Source organism: Podarcis gaigeae (genome assembly GCF_964106915.1).
Source record: "Podarcis gaigeae genome assembly, chromosome: 17".
In the NCBI taxonomy this organism is placed as follows: Eukaryota; Metazoa; Chordata; class Lepidosauria; order Squamata; family Lacertidae; genus Podarcis; species Podarcis gaigeae.
Window position 1 is genome coordinate 12,786,763 of NC_139694.1, and position 23,641 is coordinate 12,810,403.

At 46.0% G+C, this 23,641-nt stretch overlaps 1 protein-coding gene across 2 annotated transcripts in view; it reads left to right on the forward strand.

Annotated features, from left to right (window-relative positions):
* The first annotated feature begins 19,017 nt into the window (after positions 1-19,017).
* Positions 19,018-23,641, forward strand: part of TAL2 (TAL bHLH transcription factor 2) — a 143,407-nt gene continuing 138,783 nt past the window's right edge. For both annotated transcript variants that reach the window (XR_014559426.1, XM_083720027.1), the window contains exon 1: positions 19,018-19,367. The gene's annotated coding sequence lies outside the window, so the exon portion shown is untranslated. The remainder of the gene's footprint in view (positions 19,368-23,641) is intronic.

Genomic DNA, 23,641 nt, shown 5'->3' on the forward strand with positions numbered 1-23,641 from the left:
GAATGTGAAACTTAAAGTTTTACAACCTAGCTAATTCAAACAGCCTGAGAACAGTTAAATGTCTGATTATTTAACACATGTAGGTATTTGTTATACAGTGGTACCTTGGGTTAAGTACTTAATTCGTTCTGGAGGTCTGTTCTTAACCTGAAACTGTTCTTAACCTGAAGCACCACTTTAGCTAATGGGGCCTCCTGCTGCCGCCGCGCCACCGAAGCACAATTTCTGTTTTCATCCTGAAGCAAAGTTCTTAACCTGAAGCACTATTTCTGGGTTAGCGGAGTCTGCAAACTGAAGCGTATGTAACCTGAAGCGTATGTAACCTGAGGTACCACTGTATCCATATTGACTTGCCCTGAGACAACTTTCTTCATAGTCATCCAGCAATTTCTCAGATCCAGACTCAAACCGCAACCCTAGCAGAGGACTGAACCGAGATTAACAGGTGACAGATTCATGCTAGCTGACCTTTACACGTAAATCCTTCAGGAATGGAATAATGACGGTTTTCAGCATTACAGGGGCAGCTCACAAACGCTGCCGCTTGGCCAATGCCCTTTGAAAAGGCCCACCCCTTGGCTGGCAACTGCCTCTGCTTCTTGGCACGGCAACCTCTGCCGCTGGAGCTTTGTGTGTGACTGTGTCTGTGCGATGTGAGGAAGCAACGGCTGTTGTTTGCAGCTTTTCATGGGCTGAGAATTTATGGTGCGAAGAGTACCTGCTGTTCGAGGGAATCTTTTCTTTATCTGCTGTGGGTTTTGTGCCTCTTGTGTAGGCTTCGGCTCAACCGGAGGCGGGAGGCCGAGGATAAAAAGACATCTGAGAACTTCTCAGAAAACACATAATACACCGCCCAACCGCATTTATTTAATAGCAATGGGAGTCTTTCCCCCTTTTATGTGCAAGTTGCTGTCATTTAGCATGGAAAAGGATGCGGGGAGAAGCTTAATACAAGAGCATGTCATCCATTATAGACCTACCCGGTTGGTAGGGCCCTAGCTTTATGGATATTTTAATATATTTTTAAATCAAATCTTACCAGAGAACTTTCTCAGCAAAGCTGTGACTTTGGAATGCTCTCTGTCCTGACCCAGTTGCTGTTAGCCTCTCAACGAGCAGTGAAAAAATCTGCTCTTTTGAACTCATTTAATTTCGGCCAACATGTACTTGCTGCCGGATAGAGCCACAGTCACTGGTAACATCTCACTAAGTTTAGTGCCCTGCCCTGCACATACGGCTGCCTGTGCGGGTTGTTTAGTTAGTGCAGAATACAGCAACTAGGTCTGGCTGTGGGTAGCATCTCACTGATTGTTAGGCAGCGGCACTGATCTCCAGCATTTCTGAGTGCAATTAAAAGTGTTGGTTTCGACCTTTAAATGGCATGGGACAACTGTAACTGAAACATACCCTTTTCCTGTACGAACCAGTTAGCATAGAACAACATATCCTCCAAGCGTCCTGATTTTCCAGGGACAGTCCCGGAATTATCAAAGCCACCTTGGTTTCTGGTTTGATCCAGGGATGTCCCTATTTTCCCCAGCACTACCAGCACTGAGCTCGGGGAGGAGAAGGAGCCGGTGTTTGTCCCAAGTGATGACCATGATGGTGCCAGCCACTGCGAGGGAGAATCTCCTTGCTTCTCCACGGCTGCTGTAGCCGGCCTCTTCCTTTCGGCAGCTTGTAGTGGCTGCTGGAGAGCAGGCAAGGTGGGGGAGGCTGCAGCCGCAAAGCCCCAGCCCCACAGCATGTGCCAACCACATGAGGGGCAGGTTGAGGGCAGGGTCACCCTGGGCAGGAAGAATGGGCAGAGCAGAGTGCAAGGAGTTGTGATTATTATTGTTTCAAATGCTTATCTTATCTTGCCCCTTTCTAAAATGGTGTGTGTTTTCCTTTTTGTTTTTGTTTGTTGCAAATCTACCAAATACATTGGTACCTCGGTTTTCGAACATACAGTCATACCTCATGTTACGTCCGCTTCATGTTACGTTCTTTCAGGTTACGACCCGCGGCGACCCGGAACTACCAGAAAGGGTTACTTCCTGGTTTTGCCGCTCACGCATGTGCAGACGCGCAAAATGACGTCACACGCATGCACAGAAGCGATGAATCGCAAATCGCGCGTGCGCAGCTGTGGCGGCTTGTGTTCTTTTCATATTGCGAACAGGCCTCCGGAACGGATCCTGTTCGCAACTAGAGGCACCACTGTACTCAGTTCTAGAAGACTTTTTGACTTCTGAAACCTTCGAAAACCGAGGCGCAAAGGGCGGCCTGCAAATTCAATAGAGAAAATGGGGTGGGGGGACTCAGCAGAAGCCGTTCGACTTCTGAGGTGCGTTCGAAAATGGAAGCATTTACCTTTGGGTTTTCGGCATTTGAAAACCGACGCGTTAGACTTCCGAAATGTTCGTAAATCGAGGCACGACTGTGATAAAATCAAATCAGGGTCATGGGGTTTTCTGAGGATGGTGTTCATGTTCTGTGTCTCATTGGTGCAACAATGGTGGCATTTGCCCTTCTTCTTCTGATAGGAAATGCTGTGAAGGTGGGGAAGGACAGAAAATGGGGGGTCAAGGAGAGTTGGGGAGTTAGAAATGTCCTCCTCCTTATCTGAGGAAGGTTGAACGGTTTGTGGCAAGTGTATTAGCTGGAATCCAAAGAGTCACTTCAGGCAGGTGGCAGCCGTTGATCTGTACTACAGTAAGAAAGATTCTTTATATTCAAGTGCAGGGGTGCCAGATTAAACCCCGTGGAGGCCCCTAGGCAGTTGAAATCTTTGGGGGGGGGGGCTTGCAAGAGCGACGACAAACAATATTTATGCTTCTACTCGTGAATATTCTACTAGGATCTGGAGTCGATGGGAACTCACAACAGACTAACTGACAGAAAGCTTCGTATCTGGAGGTTTCTTGTGCTCATGCTTTAGTGGAATAACATTGAACTAAGAAAGCTTGATTGTAATTTTCTTGCAAGAGCCTATCAATATTATTTAAATTAGGAGTGGGGCCCGTAGGCCGGTGTCAACTCTGCCTATTTGGTAATCTGGCACTGAAGTGCAGGGGTGTTTGTATAGGTACACATGTGTGTGTGTGTGCGCACACACGCACACACACACACATTTCTGCTTTCCTAGTAATAGGAGGAAAAACAAGGGCTCTTTACCTCAGGATTTGCAAACCGCACCTGTTGTAGCCCCTCCAGTCATTTACCGCAACACCAAAGGACATTTCCATGCACAAACGAAAAAGTATAGCTGCGTGCAAAACAACAAGAAAAATGAATCAAAGGGACAACTGTCCTTTGGCACATGCAAAACATCTTTTGATCAATTGCCTTGTAGATTCACCCACGGATGTTGCAGGTGTGCTTTAAACAACGGTTTTGGATTATTTTGACCCTCTCAAGTCTTGCAGATTCATCTTCCAGGCACAGAAACCTATCATTTTGGCCACTGGTCTGAGGTGTGCACAATTATCATTCTATTTTTGATTAGAATTTGGGTTGCTTAGGGTTGCCAGATCGTAATCTGGAGATTCCCCTTATAGCTCTTTAGTACTGAAATCAGGAGATGAAGAAACTGCATCTACTTCACCTTTTGCTGCCTAGTCACCACCTGCTGTTGCAAGCAGGTACCGTATTTTTTGCTCTATAAGACTCACTTTTTCCCTCCTAAAAAGTAAGGGGAAATGTGTGTGCGTCTTATGGAGCGAATGCAGGCTGCGCAGCTATCCCAGAAGCCAGAACAGCAAGAGGGATTGCTGCTTTCACTGCGCAACGATCCCTCTTGCTGTTCTGGCTTCTGAGATTCAGAATATTTCTTTCTTGTTTTCCTCCTCCAAAAACTAGGTGCATCTTGTGGTCTGGTGCGTCTTATAGAGCGAAAAATACGGTACATGAACAGGGATAGGATTGGGCAGAGGAAATGGCTTGGATCAGGGGTAGGGGGAGATTGCTATAGCAGTCTGATCACCCTGTTTCAAGAAATACAGGGATAATCTCCAAGTTTTGACGTGATAATCCTAATGTTATCGACTCTACCAAATCGAGATTATGATATGGGGGTGGGGGCTGGAAGTTCCTTGGACCTACAGGATGCAGGGCTCATGTAGTCTCGGTTTGTTAGTTAGTTAGTCTTTGAACACTGTCCATCTTTCCCCAAATAAATAAACAACAGGGAAATAAGCAGGAACAGATATGGATATTGATAGATATATAGATAGATATAGATCTGTTGTCTGTGAGGTTCTGTAAACAAAGCTTGAATAATATCTCCTTGAGCAAGATCTAAATCTTTATACTGTAGTGATCTCTTTCAGGAACTACTTTTGCCAGAGCAACTCTTTGAGAACTGAGTGGGGTGTAATGTAAGGTTACCAGACATCCCCAGATTTACAAACCAGTCCTTATACAAAAATCCATTGAAGTTGAAAAGTGTCCCCGGATTCATTGAAGAAAATCTGGTAACCTTAGAGCTCCAGGTATCCTGTTTGCCAGTTCCAGTGCTATAACTCAGGACCAAATTACCTTAAGGACTGTCTCCCTGCCCAGCAGGTACACCCCTGAGATAGGGCATTGCTGAGAGAACCAAATATCCCAGAGATGTGCTTAGTTTGTATTAGAAACTGGGCTTTTAGTGTTGCAGCTCCAGCTCTCTGGAATGAGTTGCCAGATAGGTATAAAGCGAATTAATGTTTAGGAGTGTACTGTATCCATTTCTTATTCAGGAAAAGGTAAAGGTAAAGGGACCCCAACCATTAGGTCCAGTTGCGGACGACTCTGGGGTTGTGGTGCTCATCTCACTTTATTAGCCAAGGGAACCGGTGTACAGTTTCCGGGTCATGTGACCAGCATGACTAAGCCGCTTCTGGTGAACCAGAGCAGTGCACGGAAATGCCATTTACCTTCCTGCCGGAGAAGGCGTAGCCATTTGTGAAATATTAGATGCAGAGCTATAGAGATGGGTTTTGGTATGTATGTTTTTTAGACTTTTGTAGCTTTTGTGTTTTATCTTGTGCGCTCCATTGATATCTTGTGCCAAACAATTTTAAAAATCTGTTTTTTTAAAATAGTAACTAATACCAATATAGACATCACCCCTGCCTTGCACCTCTTTTGTCTCCTGTCTCACAACTCGGGCACAAAGCGTGGGGCTGGGTTTCCCCCCAAAGACTTCTAGTTGCTCATTCTTACAGAGTGGCTACTATCTCTCTTAGAGGCCTGGTGAGCATTTGTGGGTGAAAGCATGGAGTTAGCAGAGCTGAATCTTCGTGCTACTTGGGGTTTTTCTTTAGCATGGCTAAATTTCTCATTTTAGAAAGTGGGGGAGAAGGGCGAGGGGGCTTGAAGGAAGAATTTGCATAATCTGATTAACTGGGGATTATCCAATGGCTGCTAAACAGCCTCCATGTGCTTGAGCTAAAAACCTTTACTATTCATAGCTCTCACCACGCTGGAGAGAGAGACCTGCACCTGCAGGGCTGCCAAGCCCTTCAAGAATGGCAGGTGGGGGCTGTGCAGGCGAGGCAGAGCCAAGCAGAGGGAGGAAGGTGGCCATCGAAGTTGGACTGTTGTGTGTGTGAGAGAGAGAGAGAGAGAGAGAGAGAGAGAGAGAGACCTTTAACTGATCTCTTTGGATTATCCTTGAGGATGCCATAATAAAAGCTTGGGCCACTTTAAATGACAGAAGATGGCAAGATGTGGTGGTAACCTAGAGCAGGGCTTCCCAAACTTGGGTCTCCAGCTGTTTTTGGACTACAGTTCCTGTTAAGTTGTGGGTGAACATATCAGACGACACAGCGATTCTTCAAACAGCTCTTGTTTATTCACAGGCCAGAACAGAACTGAACTGAAGGGTTCAGTCAGCCTGCTTATATAGAGCTCCAGTACAACGTAACTGTAACATTTTTCTAAAACTATCCAATCACTGAACGTCACTTTCGATCCCTTATTTGCATAACTATCTACAGTATCCCCCTGCTGGCCCAGGGTGAGAACTTCAGTACATAACAGTTCCCATGATCCCTGATCACTGGTCCTGCTAGCTAGGGATGATGGGAGTTGTAGTCCAGAAACAGCTGGAGGACTCAAGTTTGAGGAAACCCTGCCGTAGAGACTTGATCCTGGTTCAGACACTCTACTCACCCTTTCAACACTCACCTAATGCAGTATGTGGTACAGGGAGTTCATGTGGAGGCTACTACTGTTGGGATACTGCCGGGGAGATGGGGGCATTTGGCAGGTTCCCCAGCTTGCTCCAGTCACCGGCCGGCAGCACAGCGATCTCCGGTATAGCATCAATCAGCGACACGAGCCTCAGATAGATAGCCTTTAGAAGCCGTGCACGCTCTTATCAGCAGAGTGAATAAATCCTCACAACAGCAGTGGTGGACAGAGACCTGTGTAAGCATATTTACAGCATTTATTCAGCAGCAGGAACCAAGGGAAAACATGTCTGCTTCCCTTCGTGTCAGAGCAAACAGCAGTATACAAAAGCAATATACAAAACGGAAGTTCCCAGCAGACTGTGCTGGAAGTAAACAGGCATGTGATAGTCATGCCTGTCCGTCTTAAGGTGGAACGGAACTATATCCTAACAACTACACCCGAAAGCATGACTCTTAGGTTTTTTCTTGCTTTTGGTTTGGAGACCACAAGTGTCTGAAAGAGGCAGATGTTTGGAGATGACTGGCAGTGACAGAAAAGAGGACCAGGACCAGGAGACTCCAGATCGAGACCATTGCACCCCTTGCAGGGCCAAGTGTCTCAGCAGATACCCAATGGGAAGGACCATAGACAGAATCTCCAAGTGTCCCTATTTTCCAGGGGCAGTCCCGGATTCACAGAAGCCATCCTGGTTTCTGATTTGATCCCGGAATGTCCCGCTTTTCCCTAGGACGTCCCTATATTCATCGGAGAAATGTTGGAGGGTATAGAGTTATACGACCCCTGAGCCAAGGAGATACGGTAAGTAGAAGACATCTGAAGGCAGGGAAGTTTAAAAAAATGTTTTATTGTGTTTTTACATGTGTTGGAAGCCTCTGAGTGGCTGGGGCAATCCAGTCAGGGGATGGAGTACAAAATTATTATTATTATTACAGTGGTACCTTGGGTTACAGACACTTCAAGTTACAGACGCTTCAGGTTACAGACTCTGCTAACCCAGAAATAGTACCTCGGGTTAAGAACTTTGCTTCAGGATGAGGACAGAAATCGTGCGGCGGCAGTGGGAGGCCCCATTAGCTAAAGTGGTACCTCAGGTTAAGAACAGTTTCAGGTTAAGAACGGACCTCCAGAATGAATTAACTTCTTAACCCGAGGTACCACTGTATTATTATTATTATTATTATTATGGAATAGGACATCCCTATTTTCATCGGAGAAATGTTGGAGGGTATGTGAACCTAATGATACTTGCTCCCTAGTCAGTACGGCTTGGTTGCTATCTTCTAGTCTGGGAAATTACAATCAAACCTAGGTTCTCGAACTGCTCCATTTTTGAACATTTTGCCTCCCGAACAATGAAGTAAATGATCTGGTTTTCAAACATTTTTCAGAACCCAAAAGTCCGACGCAGGTTCCACTTGTTTGCAAGAAGCTCTTGCAACCAATCGGAAGCTGCGGTTGTTGAGCTTTTTGGAAGTTGAACGGTCTTCTGGAACGGATTGTGTTTGACGACCAAGGTTTGACTGTATAGGCGATGCAGCCAATCACTGGGTGAGCCAGACAAAACAAGGAAGACGTGTCCTGGTTCCTGCTGAAACCACACGGCGTTGCATTGATGCGATGTTGCCAGATAGCAAAAAAATCCCCGTCTGCGTTTAATGAGTAAGATAATTGAAGCAAGCTAATGTGAGGTACGTTGTGATGCAGATGGCGCTGTTTTGATAGGGATGAATTCAGTCCACCAATGTGTCGGATTTGTCGCCTGTGAGAAGTGTATTCCTGTCAACTGGGGTTTTCATTTGACAGTGTATTGGGGCAGGGAGTGTAAGGCAAATAGCAAGCTCCGTGTTTGCCTTATAGGTAGTCTACCTATCTATTATGGACGGAGCTTCCAAACCGTGGAGAATCCATAGCAATCACAAAAAGAAAAGGATCTTAATTCCCTCCTTACTAGTATTCATGTGCTGCACTGCTGAATGACGAGAGGAGAATCCCAATCCTGCACATTAATGTTGAAGCCCGTGAGTTGATGCCAGGCTTGAGGTTCAGCCTGAACAAGCTCTCGTTGCTAATGAATTGCTCCAAGCTCAGCCCCAGAGCTTGTGAATCAGCGCAAGTGCTCTTTCCTCCTTTGGTAAGCAGTGCCCGTTACCCACGCATCCTCATTTCTTTTAGTATGTCTTGGCCTAAAATACCCAGCAAAAAGGCTTCTGGTTTTTTTACAAAAGTTATTTTCAACATTTTCTTCAATTCATTGTATATCATTTCCCAGTGGATCCAACATTTTCAATTTGTGAACCGAAAGAACATCTGTTCAACAGAGAGTTGCACTATATGGAAGGGGCGACATGTTATATCCAACCCATAACCGTATGTTTAAAAAGTCTTTTTCAGTAAAATAGCAATGAAATCTTAGGGTGATGCATTCCTTTAATTTAAGAAGAGAGCAGGGAAAATATGCTTGGATGGGTGAATACTGCTCTTACTCCATCATTATGGATTATGGTAGGGCTGAGGTTATCCTTCCTTCCTTCCTTCCTTCCTTCCTTCCTTCCTTCCTTCCTTCCTTCCTTCCTTCCTTCTAATTTAGTAATTAATTTAGTAAATTAGTAATTAATTTAATTGATTGATTAAATTAGTAAACCGCCCTTTCCTCAAAGATCACAGGACAGTTCACAACATAAAAATACCAAATGAGAACACAAACTACACAATGAAACAAAACCAGAAGCAAGCCAATAGCCCTCTCCCCTTGACATTCACTTCCAACATGGACAATAGAGCATGCCATTGTAGCACAAGAACAGGAGCTGGGTGTTCTCATTCAAAGAGCTGAAGCAATGAGAAGCCAAACTGCGGAAAAATGATTACTAAGGAATTTTTGTGTGTGCTTCTGTTGCTTTTCAAAGTCGGTATGTGACAAATTAATAAGGAAAGAGAGGTAAAGAAGTCAAACCGGTGCTACATAGCAAAAGTTGCCTGCAAACACGACATGAAGGCTGGCAGCGTTAACTCTGCCATGTGGGAATACCTTGCAGACAACTGCAGTGCCTGGAGACAGACGTTCAGGTCTTGTATCCCTTGTGACCAGAGGGAGGAACGATATCTTGGGAAAGTGCAGGAAGAAGAAACACAGTGATTCACACGCAGAGGTGCCAGCTTCTCAAGACGACTGAGAGGACCCGTTGGGACATCCTGACGTCACATGCAGAACGCCCTGATGTTACGTGAGTGATGTCATGAGGAGCCCGTGGGGCAGAGCCAAATGGTCTCTGAACACTGAGGGGCCCCGGGTCCCTTAAAAAAAAACATTTGGGGGCTCCAAAGTGCCTTAGCCCTCAGGAGCTGCCACCTATGCATCAGTACAACCTGATTCCTTCATCTGCCCAACTGCAACAAAACATGTCTCTACAGCCACGGCCGGCACTGTAAGTCTCCCAACAGTTTGACTTCATCCTCAAATGTGCACTCTTCCATTGTCTCCCAAGACAGATGGACGCCAACCAGTTTTGAAACTTCAACCTCTACGCCAGTATTACTGAGGGTTGAGCTGAACTGAAATATAGTCTAAGGCAAGGGTTGGCAAAGGTTTTGGGGCTTGGGCCGGTTCACAGTCCCGCTGACGCCGCGGTGGACCGGAGTGTGTGTGTGCACACATGCATGCATGCGCGCGCAAACACTATTTCTGGTGCTCCTTCCAGCGCGGAGGAGGTGTACACAGCTTCCCATTGGCTGCAGGAGCTTCCTGCAGCCAATGGGAAGCCGGCCAGCATCGCACAAGGCGGCCCCTGCTCTGCTCCATGCCGGTTTAGCACGGTGCATGGGAGCCGACGGAGTAGGCAGTGGGGGGTAAGGATCCATGGGCCAGTTAAACAACCCCCATGGGCCGCTTGTGGCCCATGGGCCTTAGGTTGCTGACTCCTGGTCTAAGGTCACCTGGGCAGTTCTTGGAAGAGAGGCAAGATTTGAACTGTAGACTTCCTAGTCTGCCTACCCTTCTCTCAGCCACCGCAGTACACTAGTCCTCATGGAAAACTACAAAATTCCATTATAGGAAGAATAATGCAATCCTTTGCACTTCTAATCAGTGCTAAGTGTGTTTCATGATTTGTGCCAAAATGTTTACAAGTACAGCCGTACCTTGGAAGTCGAACAAAATCCGTTCCAGAAGTCCTTTTGACTTCCAAAACGTTTGGAAACCAAAGTGTGACTTCTGATTGGCTGCAGGAAGCTGGATGTTTGGCTTCCAAAAATAGTTCGCAAACCGGAACAGTCATTTCCCGGTTGGCAGTGTTCGGGAGCCAAAACGTTTGAGAACTAAGCTGTTTGAAAACCAAGGTATGACTGTAGTACCATATCATCTCAGTGGATCCTCAGTTTATTTTTTGTGGTTTTAAATAATTTCAGTGGATTCAGTAGAAGTCGAAACCTTTGCTTGTGGGACATCAGGAGGCAGGATAGATTTGCTTGTTCACAGTTTTACAGATGCAAATGTTTGTCCATCTCTTTTCGTACAGAGCAAACCTCCTCTCCCATATTAGATATTCCTGGCTGGAATATCTCAGAGCTGCAGGCTGTGGGTAAATAATGATCTGGAGGAGGTTACACACTGGAGGTGCTTTTGGCAACTTTCCAATGTAAATTAGATGGAAATGAGGCTTCTGTGGAGGCCAAAGGCCCTTTTCAAATGGGCTAGTGGGGGATTAGTTAACATAACACTTGTGCTAAATGAAGCAGTTGACACAGCTTTCAGAGGGGAGAGCTGCTGCTCTAATTTACCATGAGAAAAGAGACCAGCCTCAATTTAGTCCTGCAGGAGAAGGAACTTGCAATCACAAGAATGTGTGGCCTGTATTTCCAAACCACTGAAATTTGAAGTGTTGACATTCTGGGCAGTGTTAAAATAAACCAAGATGATTTAAACCCTTTCGTGGGTGACTTATTTCAATGATCTAGGTGGATGGGTTTTCAATTCTGCCTTCACTATTTTTTATTTCATGGCAGAGGCACCAATTCAGGATGCTCGGACCAAAGAAAGATAAATATAAAGCCCTGCTTTTTATTCTCGAACTTGCCGTTCTATATCACCTTTCCTGATGAGTGTGACATAGGATTGCAGCTCCCTTTGGACTCGGTGGCAGGACACATGCAAAACGATTGCAGAGTGAATTTGTTTTGAGTTTCTTTAGCTCTTTCCAGAGGTAACTTCCTTTTGCAACTCCTTTCAAAGAAGTGTAGCTTTTCTTATTTTCCACTACTTTCTTTTTTCCACCCCTTCCCTCTCTGAAAAGAAGGAAACATTTTCTCCTTTGAAGAGCTTGCAAAAGAACAACCTCTTTTAAAAAGAAGCGAAGAAGCTTAAATGCTTTAGGTCAGCTTTGGAGAAGAAAGGTCCATTATTTTTCTCTCTGGCTATTTGTTGCCCACTAGGACAACTTATTTGAAAGTTTGCTATGTAATACTTTCCATGTATTTAGCTAACAGAAATGTTTACAAAATTATGTTACAATCATACTGCTTTTACAGTAATACTGTTGAAACTTTATGGTGAACTCTTACACTGTGGGTTAAACCACAGAGCCTAGGACTTGCCGATCAGAAGGTCAGTGGTTTGAATCCCCGCAATGGGGTGAGCTCCCGTTGCTCGGTCCCTGCTCCTGCCAACCTAGCAGTTCGAAATCATGTCAAAGTGCAAGTAGATAAATAGGTACTGCTCCGGCGGGAAGGTAAACGGCGTTTCCGCGTGCTGCTCTGGTTCGCCAGAAGCGGCTTAGTCATGCTGGCCACATGACCCGGAAGCTGGACGCCGGCTCCCTCGGCCAATAAAGCGAGATGAGCGCCGCAACCCCAGAGTCGGCCACGACTGGACCTAATGGTCAGGACAACTCTCCTCCTTCTAATTAAAGGCAGCCTTAGGGATGGTCTCATTCCCTAGTGATAATTTTACTGTTTATACCCCACACATCTTACTGGGTTGTCCCAGCTGCTCTGGGCAGCTTCCAATATATATATATAAAACATAAGAAAACATTAAATATTTTAAAATTTTCCCTATCCAGGATTGCCTTCAGACAGCTCTGGGGTCAGATAACTCCACAGCCACCAACATTTCTCCATTGAAAATGGGACATCCTAAGGATAAGTGGGACATTCCAAGATCAAATCAGAAACTGTGATTGCTTTTCTAAATCAGGGACATCCCTGGACAATAGGAACACTTGGAGGGTCTGTGCTTACCTTTTTTTTTTGAAGTTGGTAGGATTCAGCTACATGCTTCAAAATGCATGTTTTAATGTGTGTCTGGTATGCACATCATTGTAAGGTGTGGGCTTCCAGGCAGTACAATATTGTTTGTGTTTCTGGGACATGCTAACTAAGCCAGGTTCAACTTCTCCTGCACTTTTCCTGAGTTTCCAAGCCTGATACCTTCTGGGCACTTACGATAGTGAAAAGGGAGTCAGGATCAGATGAAATGAACCTTAAGGACTAGTTGTTTCGTACCACAGGGCAGGCCTGCCACAACTTGTCATTCATCAAGCTGAATGTGGCTTGCCACCCAGGTCTTGCAGCTTGTCAGGAGCTCAGTAAGCTGTGCTTCTGCTGCCTGCTCAGGACTGAAAATCAAAGGTTGATCAATTGATGTCAGTGTCAGGAGCTTGCCCTACACTCGAGTAGGACCCTAGCAGAGACACATGTTCGACTGGCATGTTCTCTCCCTTCTGGTCGATCGTTCAAAAGCTTCAAAAACTTTCTTCAGCCCGAGCATCACAGAGACCGATGCCAACAGACACCAGCACACTTAGGGATCTGCAGAGTCTTCGCAGCTTGCATAACAGACCTCAGTAACTCAGCAATTTGGCTAATCTACTTTATTTACATATAAACACACACAGAGCACTGCAACATGGCTCCCTCTCTCTCTAGCATCAGAAAGCAAAGAGAAAAAAAACAAAGGACAATAGTCCCACTTCACGGAACACAGTAACACAAACATCCTGTCTCCATCACTTCCCACCCTGTGGAGTCAAAACATGTGAAAGACAAAAATCCCATGACTACAATATGGAGAAGGAATTCTAACAGTCAGGTGGACCATGGACCAATCCCGGTGTGCAGGCTTGGCTACAAAAAAGGGCATTAAAAGCAGGAAGTAGGAGTAGGAGTAATAATAGGTGTCAAGCTGCTTAGTATCAGATAGGGTACCCGAGTGGCATAGCGTGCTGGTGGGCCACAGGGGCAGTTGCCCCGGGCACAAAAATTTTAGGGGAGCAAAATTTCAACACCTGGTGCTGCCTCAGTACCGCTGGGCGCTTCCATTGCTGGGTGTCGTTGAAAACAGCTTCTCCATAACCAGGAAGCGGCCTCTCCCTCCCTCCTACTCCCTTCATGCAGCCCCGGGCACTGGCAATCCACGATATGCCACTGGGGTAGCCTGCTTTTCAGCTGACCTCTGCTGTTGTGCCTTGAGCAGCAGCTTCATTTGCAGCCGTTCGGTGTGGAGAGGTAACAGCAGCCACTCTGTCAGGCTACAGCAGAAGAAGGAGAGATTGGGCTGCATGCAGGGCCTCCCCATCAGCTCAGCAGAGAGACCAGCAGCCTCCAGCTCCTCTTATCCTTGAGCTCTTTCCATTCCAGCTGGAGTTATAATCACTCTGTAACTCAGATCCAGGGTCTGACCCCCTCCCTCCCCATCCTCTTTTCTTCTGCGCCAAGTCTTATGGGTTATAAGCGTGAAAAGCAGGGACTGTTTTCTTATTGATATTTGTAAGCTGTGTCAGGCTCCCCCCCCCAACTGAAGAGAGGCATACAAACCTGTTCAATCACATCTATTTATTTAGCTATTTATCTCCATGCTGGTTTCTGCGCAATGAGCATCAGCTCAAGGAGCAAGAGGAGGGAGCCAGCTCATTTGCACCCCTCCCGCCCCATGTCAGAAAAGCCAGGGGGTTGCAAGGAGCAGAGGCAGCAAAGTCTGCAATGCAACTGGACCTGCAGTGGTGGCTGGTGCCCTTTGAGACTGGTAAAACAACAACAACAAACCTATGGTTACGTGAAACATACTCAATAAACACACGAGACGTAACCGGCTGTACTTTTGAATAAATAAGGTATACTATTTGTCAGAGCTGCCCAAGGTCCCAGCTCACAAAGGACCAACGCCAGTTCTTGTTATATACAAAAGTCTTTATTGAAGTTCAGTTTCGATTTCAAAGCCGCGGCGCGCAGCTCTACGTCTTGAACTCTAGACCGCTGAAGCTCCGTCTGAATCTCCTCCCCCCAGACACCAGTTTAAGACTTTAGCCTTGCTCCACCTCTTCCTTTGCTCTTTCCTCCTCTGGGTCCGCCTGTCCACTGGGGTCTTGCCCTTTCTAGACTCTTCTGACGCTGAGTCCCCTGAGTCTTCCCCCTGCCTCCGGCGGGCTTTAGGACCTGGTTCCCAATCTGGGTTTTCTGCTGTCCCGCGCGCCTGTACATTTGAACTTGGCGCGCGCGCCCAGCTGGCAACCTTTCTCCTGACCGTTACACTGCTCCTGTCACTGCTTCCCCCTTCGGGGGGGCTAGCTGGACCTGACCTCCCCTCCGTTCCCTCACTCTCTGATAGAGGTGTGGTCAGCCCTGACTCATCTTCTCTCCCTACTGGAGGAGACGCTGGCCCTGATACATGGGACTCTTCCCCCCCACTACGCTCTGGTGGGGGAACTGGTCCTGATCTCCCGCTGCTGCTTTGGGAGTCCCCGCTGGCCCCTTGCTTCTGGTGCGTCCCCCCTGGGACCCCCCTTGCCCTGGCCATCGGCGCCCCCCTCTGGGAATCTTCTGAATCGCTGGAGAAGCTCATGGAATCTCTCGGGCCACTGTCATACTCCCCTACGCTGCCCTCAGATTCTTCCCCTTCGCTCTCCGTTTCCTCTCTCCCCTGTGCCTCTGCTCCTGAGCCCCTGACACTATTCATTGTGTCAAATTGTAAATTTCAATGGAAGTCTCATAAAGTTCAGCGAAAAAAGCAGAAGACCCAGTGGACCAGTTCATTGTCTAGTCAGTTCATGCATAAGGTCCATACATGTATAAGTGTCTATTCCACCTGTCTGTTCATAGAGTCCAATAATCCCATGAAGGGTTGTTACAGTTCCACAGAATCCTTTCACAGAGTCTAAGACAAGACCTTATTTATTCAAAAGTACAGCCGGTTATGTTAAGTTGTGGGTGAACATATCAGACGACACAGCGATTCTTCAAACAGCTCTTGTTTATTCACAGGCCAGAACAGAACTGAACTGAAGGGTTCAGCCAGCCTGCTTATATAGAGCTGCACTACAACGCAACAGTAACCACTTTCTGTAACTATCCAATCACTGAACGTCACTTTCAATCCCTTATTTGCATATGTGGACCTGAGTGAAAACTATCTACAGTATCCCCCTGCTGGCCCAGGGTGAGAACTTCAGTACATAACAGGTTACGTCTTGTGTGTTCTTTGAGACTGGTAGCTGCTAAGACTGGGAGACCCACAGCAGGTTAGAGCCAGGGGCCAATGACAGGCAGAGCCAGCTGATTCTAGTTTTGCTCTCCTCCCTCCAAGTGGCCCGATTTTCCAGGGACAGTCCTGGAATTACGAAAGCCATCCCGGCTTCTGATTTGATCCTGGAATGTCCCCTCCCCTCCCTGCCAGTGTTGCTGCTGTTGAGCTTGCGAAGGAAGATGAGCCGGCCCTTGTCCCAAGTAGCTGTGGTGGCAAGGGAGAATCATTTTCAAGGCCACTCCATGGCAACTGCTGTCCTTCCTTGGGCAGCTTGTAGCAACTCCTGGAGAGCAAGCAAAACAGAAGAGGGGCTGCTGACCCTGAGGCTCAGCCCCATGTGACGTGCCACCTCTGGGGAGCAGGCAGAGGGCGAGACCATCCTGGATGAGAAGAAAGGGGGAGTTTCTTTATTTTAAAAAAAATGGTGTGTCTAATCTTGCCCCTTTCTAAAATTTATTTATGAGTGTGTGTTTTTCTTTTTGTATATCTACCAAAGAATAATAAAATTGAGGTTAAGGGGTTTTCTCACGATGGTGGAAGGCATGTGTGCTGTGTCCCATTGGTGAAGGGATGAGAGTGGCGCTGTGGTCTAAACCACTGAGCCTCTTGGGCTTGCCGATCAGAAGGTTGGCAGTTCAAGGTTGGCCGATCAGAAGGTTGGCAGTTCAAATCCCCGCGATGGAGTGAGCTCCCATTGCTCTGTCCCAGCTCCTGCCAACCTAGCTGTTCGAAAGCACATCACTGTAAGTACGGTAGATAAATAGGTACCGCTGTCACGGGAAGGTAAACGGCATTTCTGTGCGCTCTGGTTTCCATCATGATGTTGTGTTGTGCCAGAAGCGGTTTAGTCATGCTGGCCACATGACATGGAAAGCTGTCTGTGGGCAAATGCCAGCCCCCTTGGCCTGAAAGCGAGATGAGCGCTGCAACCCCATAGTTGCCTTTGACTGGATGTAACCGCCCAGGGGCCCTTTATCTTTTTTTTACCTTTTGGTGAAGTGGTGGTGGCACTTGCCCTGTTTCTGATAGGAAATGATCTGGGGAAAGACAAAAAATGGGAGATTGAGGAGGGGCAGTTGGGGAGGGTGAGAAATCTTCATATTGTCATCTGAGGCATGTTGGAGGGTATGCTTCTGTACAGCGAAATACTGAGACTGACAGCCAGCGACTTCCCCTCATCTGGGTTTAAGTAAGAAGACAAGCAGGTGGGGGCTGCCTGAGAGCAGAGAGGTTGGTGAGGCATGCGCCATTTGCCCTCATGTGCCGGCCAGCCTCCATTGTCGGGCCACCAACTGTGGTAACAAATTCACCACCTTGTTCATTAGCCAGGTGAGGAACAACCACCTTTTGAATAAACCACAGAACCAAGCAAATTATTTCTAAGTCCAGCATCCAGACTTAGGGACCCTGTGTTAATTTTATAGCTATTGAAGCAGGACAAAGCTCACTCAACTGAGTGTGCCAGTTGAGAAGGTCTGCCTCAAGGCACTTCAGAACAGACCTTATCCAAGGACTTATTGGACTACCTATTGGACTTATTTACAAAACTATTAGCACCCTTCTACAAACATTGAGGGATGCGGGTGGCGCTGTGGGTTAAACCACAGAGCCTAGGACTCGCCAATCAGAAGGTCGGTGGTTCGAATCCCCGCAACGGGGTGAGCTCCCGTTCCTTGGTTCCTGCTCCTGCCAACCTAGCAGTTCGAAAGCACGTCAAAGTGCAAGTAGATAAATAGGTACCACTCTGGCAGGAAGGTAAACAGAGTTTCCGTGCGCTGCTCTGGTTCGCCAGAAGCGGCTTAGTCATGCTGGCCACATGACCCGGAAGCTGTACGCCAGCTCCTTCGGCCAGTAAAGTGAGATGAGCGCCTCAGCCCCAGAGTCAGTCACAACTGGATCTAATGGTCAGGGGTCCCTTTACCTTTACAAGCATTGAACACCACAGCATAGTAATACAAAACAGAGGATGGCTGAGAGGAGGGAAGTTCTTTCTCTTCTCTCATGCTTTGCTGCAACCAACATCTAAACCCTGTAGACTAAAGGCCAGTCACCAACGGTGGGTTGTGGCTATCTGAGTTGTTGTGTGACGGTTGTAATTGACTGAACATTTTGAAGTTGCCATACTATAAGCCGGAGGTCAGAGAATTGGTGCATCTCGTTCAGTTAAGGTCTAGGTGACAGAAGCTCTTGAGCAGGGGTCAGCAAACCTTTTCAGCAGGGGGGGCGGTCCTCTGTCCCTCAGACCTTGTGGGGGGCCAGACTATATTTTGAAGGGGGGAAAATGAACAAATTCCTATGCCCCATAAATAAGCCAGAGATGCATTTTAAATAAAAGGACACATTCTACTCATGTAAAAACATCAGGCAGGACCCACAAATAACCCAGAGATGCATTTTAAATAAAAGGACACATTCTACTCATGTAAAAACATGCTGATTCCCGGACCGTCCACAGGCCAGATTTAGAAGGTGATTGGGCCGGATCCGGCCCCCGGGCCTTAATTTGCCTACCCATGTTGTTGAGGGTTTGTGAACAGAGGAATACCTAGATCCCCCCCCCACAAACCCATTTAAATGTGGGTGCCAGGGTTTGAAACTGGAGTTACCCCACACAAGGTCTGAGCTTGAACAGACCTGCAGCGCTTCCCCTGTTTGTAGCTACATACCTACGTACGTGTGTCCCTGGGCTGCAGTTATGTGAAATATTTGGTGCACACATCACTGAACGATACATGGAAAAACATTGTGATTACAAACAGCCTCCGCGGGTCTACAGAGTAGCGTGCGTCTCCTTTGTTTTGCTTTCTTCGACAACCATTCCTGTTGCCTTTTAAAAAATGACATCCCACGAGGCATTTTCCACACCAGTGTTTTCCCACAAGTGTTGTATTCCTGTGTTTAGTTTCCAAAAAGAGCATTGCCAGGTTTCTGAGCGTGACTCCAAGCTGCCCTTACTGGTCTCCAAGCTTCTCCCTGCTCAAAAGGCCAGGTGTACAATGATCTTGGGGGTTGCTGGACACTCTGCACATGCTCAGAGGTGCTTCCTTTGCCATGCTAACACTCCAGGCACTTGGAAATCTATTCCAGGGCTGAGCTCCCCCCCCCCCACTGCCTGATTCCTAAGCCCAGACTTAAACGAAGCTCATCTCCTATAAAACCCCGCTGAGTTCATTAGGCTATGGCTGGGGTAGGCAAGATGGTGCCCCCCAACATCCATCATCCCTGACCATTGGTCATGCTGGCTGGGGGCTGATGGGAGTCCAACAACACATAGAAAGCATCACGTTGCCACTTACAGCCTTTTGCAAAAATAGCCTGTCTGGTGTGTTTTTCCCCCTTAGCATTTGAATCCAAGCATCTTGGCATTTCAGAACAAAGCTCCAAAGCTGTCTTGTCCACTTATTCTAGCATGGGCTAGAATTCTAGGAAGAGCAAGAAGCTGCAGCATGAAAAGGATCTCCCAGGAGATACGGAATAAGCTCCCTGGATCGCTAGCACTAGTGGTGACACGCGCCAGACAAAGGATCTGGCATTCTATAAAGGAGGCAGCAGGCAGGGACCGGCAATTGGCTGGATTGTCAGGAGAGAGAGCAGCTCTTGCGTCTCAGAGCTGGGAGAGCAAAGTACCGGGAGCAGCCAGAGCGAACTTGGGCTGCAGGCGAAGACTTCTGCAAGATCAGCTTTGGAAAAGGTAAGTTACTTTGCTTATTATGTGTGTGTGGTTTTTCCTTTCTTAGATTTTTATTTTTTTATTTTTAAAGCATTTTAGTCTTTCTGCAACTTTCCCAAATGTGCACACATTCCCACTTTTCCCAAAACCAAAAGGCTTTGTGAGCATTGCTGGGTGGTTTTCCTGGAATGCCTTTTTAGACATCCGCGCTGAATTTTGTGCTGGGGAAGGAGTAAGAATCTTGACAGCTTCCTTTTGACACTCATTAGGTGGTGGCGGCACATGGCTCCGGCTATGTCTGGAAAGGGCTACTTCTTCACAGGTGACTAAATTCAGACCTGGAGTGTGACAGTTGTACCCTCTGCTCTTTCCCACATTGCTGCTGGCATTGTGGCATAAGCATTGCGGTTAAGAGACCGGCGGTGGAGCTGTTCTCATTTTGTCTATCTGAATAACATTCCACAGCTGAGATTGCATGGAATTCAGCGGGGAGGGGGTATTATTGGGTTGTCCTCATTTTTTGTTTTTATTTTGCGTTTTGTGTTTCTATGTTGTGAACTGCCCAGAGACCTTCTGGTATAGGATAGTATACAAATTTAATGCATAATAATAACAATGACAATTGTGAAGAAACAGGGAATATCAACAACCAAGTGAAATTCTGGAAGCTTTCAAGAGTTTAGCATTTAAAACCATGTGGTGTGTTAAAATCACGTACACCCCTAGGTGGAAAATGTCACTAAACCGGACACTTTGAGACTTCCTTTACATTCTACATGCCATTACATGCGATGTATACAACATGATAGGGCCACTTTTTTAAACCACAGCAGCCTCAACAGTTTCTGTCATATTTATTTTTGGAATATTCAGGCAACAGATTCTTATGCTCTAGCATGTAAGGTAGCTAGCTCATTATGTGTCTTGTGGAATATTTTTATTGTGTTTAATTAATACAGATTCACTCAGTGTCCCAAGAGGCAGATCTGTAGCTTTGCATTCCCTGTCTTAAGCATATACTACATGGAACTATCCTACCGAAATCTGTGGGTATGTTTCCATTTAAAGGACTTCCGATGGCATTTCCATATAAAGCGTTTGGGAGCAGGTTGCAGGTCGTGTTGAATTTCCTCCCCTTTGAGTGCATATGACAGTGACATCTATGAATTCCTTGCCTGGGTTGCAAGTTCTTTGCATGTGCATACATATATGAACTATTTAGCTATCTTTGTAGATTCTTTCCTAAACACCGTTTAAAAGATAATAACAACAGAAACAACAACAGAGTCCTTGGACTTTCATCCCACTTAAAATAAATACAGTGTCCAGTGGAAAACATCAGCTCAAAATGTAATTCTTTGTGGTCATATTGCAATACCAAGTGTTTTTTTTGTGATCCTACTTTCCAATACAGAGTACCTCTTATTTTCCCTGCCCATGGCAGCTATTATGGGCTGGCACCCACAGCACATTTATCAAGGCACCTCATTTTTTATTTTTTACCCCCCAAAAAGCACAGGCAGTACCTTATTATATACAGATTTGAGTTCCATAATATATGTACGTTTTTATGATGTGGGGCAAAATCCAGATAAGGAGAAACACCTTTGAATACTGTTGACATCAGCAGGAGAAATTTAAGTACATACTTATTTCTTCCAACCTTAAAAAGGTACTTTGATATAGCTAGAATTTGCCAACACCTTTTGGCTGAAAAATCTCAGAACTGGCCCCCTCTCATCAGAAAGGCCAAACTGGATATGGGCAGAGAGAAAACTCTTTATACTCGAGCCTGTGTGTGCACACACATAGAAAACCAGCTTATAAATATTAAATATAATTAACACTATACACCAAGCATCCCATGTGATTTAGATATTATTTTCTTTTGATGACTTGGGGGGTGGTTATTTAATTCTGGATCAGCATGGTTCCCGAATTTTAGGTGGTTATCTTTTTCGGCAATAAAATAAGAATAATGAAAAATAGAACTGCAAACCTTTGCAAATACTGGCAGCAAGGGGGTCGGGCAATCCGTTTGAGAATGTAGCATTGCGGGGAGGGAGGGGGTTAACTTGTCCTGTTCCTTATAACCACCACCTCCCAAGCTGTTATTTGGCTTGTTAGGAAAATGTGTGCTTTTTCCTTGCAGGGCAAATAGCAGCTCAATAGGAAGAGCAGTTTGTATGCAGTGAAGGGGGAAGCAATGAACAGTCTCTGCCCCGTTGTGGCCCTATATCTGGATGCACCCCCCCTCGTGCCACAGCTGTTTGTAAAAGTTCACAGAGTCCAAAGAGCTATTTGCACATCCCCCTTGTCTCATTTCATTTCACCCTAAACTGGATATGACGGTGGTAAATCATTATTACTGTACTTTTTTTTAAGGCCAAATGCAACCACTGGGGATCCCCCAATCCAGTCTGAGACAGGTGCTGTGAAGGTAGGCTTAGTCCTCCCTAGCACAATTTTATTTGCCTCCTGAACTTAATAGCAGCTTCGGGGGGGGGGGGCTTTTAGATTAGCAAAAACATGAGATGGGAAAGGGTTCTGTGGTTCTGATCTAGGTGCCTCCCCCCCCCCAGTGGCGTAGCGTGGGTTGTCAGCACCCGGGGCAAGGCAAGTAATTTGCACCCCCTAACCCGTGGATTTGCGCCCCCTAACCCGTGGATTTGTGCCCCCTAACCCCCAGATGTTGCGTCCGGTGCGGGCGGCCCCCCTGCACCCCCATGCTACGCCACTGCTCCCCCCTCCCCAGCAGCTGCAATTTTTTCCTTTAAAAAACTGCTTTCTGTCTGTCTGTCTGTCTGTCTGTCTGTCTGTCTTTCCTTATTTTTTCTGGCTATTTCTCTCTTAGATTTTACACACACACACACACACACACACACACACACACACACAGAGAGAGAGAGAGAGAGAATATTTAAAAATTGAATTAAATCAGGGGACAACCTTTATTTCGGGGAAGAAATGACTCTTGGCAATGCCTTTTCCTAAATGCGCTTTTAATTGGGGGTACTAATCTTAGGTTGTTTATTTGGCCCCCCTTCTAATTGCTGTGTTTGGGGTAATTCTTACATAAAAGCAGACTTCATTAGCGAAACCGATGTATTACTTTGAATGCAGTCCCATTAATTTCCGTGGCGCTTAATTGCTGCATAATCACCCTGATTCAAAATTCCACAAGGGTTCTTACACACAACCGACTGGAGTGAATGAGGTACCCTCTGCTCATAAGGGAACTCCATGTGAATAGTGCAATATTTGCATGGTTATCGAAGCCTCTGAGCTGGGACCAGTGCATCTAGGAATTGTATGCACCAATACTAAAAAATTGCGTCTCAGTATTTTTGTTTCCTTCTACTACTCAAATTAAAATGGACAAAACTAGCCCTATGTGCATTTGAAAACTGCTTTTGTTTTTTAATAAATAAATAAACAAAATAGTGTAATTTCTTAATCTTTTGGGCTTGCATACATTAATTATATTGCAGCAGTGATCTAATACATGCAGATTCAGTAAAAAAGAATAAGTTTATTTTGTTGTTCAAGTGGTCAGAAACTTCAGTCTGCCTGAAAACAATATTATTTATTATAATTCTTTTAAAGGATCCACAAAACCAACAATAATATTGAAATGCCGCTGCTTATTGGGCTGCGAAAATTCAAGAAAAGCTTTGGGTTCTGTCCAGCTCTGCTTAGAGTAGATTCACTGAAATTAAGTTAGTCACAGCTATTTATTTCAGTGTGTCTGCTCTGAGTAAATCTACCACTGGATACAACCCTCAATTCCTCTTCAGCCCATTACCTCTTTTCCAAATTGACTCAGTGGAACAGGAAAATAACAGAAAAGTGTCTCTGACCATATGCAGTGTGCATTTTCCATGTGTGCTACTGAAAAATTGCAATCAATCCTCAGGCATCTGAGATTCGAGAGCATGGCTTTAAAAAGTGAATGTTTGGCTAGGTGAGCAAGCTTTGAGCACCTAGAAGTCAAGTGCTACCTTTGAAAACAGCATCCATTTTCTGTGATGGTGCTGTCTAGGAGCGCTGACTATGTCACGGAAGGCTTTCATTTTTGTTTTGTTTTAGGTAGGCAGTCCATATTAAATTGCTGTTTCAATTGTTGCTTTAACAAACGGGGGCTGATTTAATCGTGTAAGGGGTTTAGTTGTTGTTGTTGTTGTTGTTGTTGTTGTTGTTGTTGTAGGCTGCTTTGAAAATGAAGGTGAAGCAGGGTAGAAATATTTTCTCACACGCCTCCATTCCCACCATGGACCCACATTTCCATTGTTGAG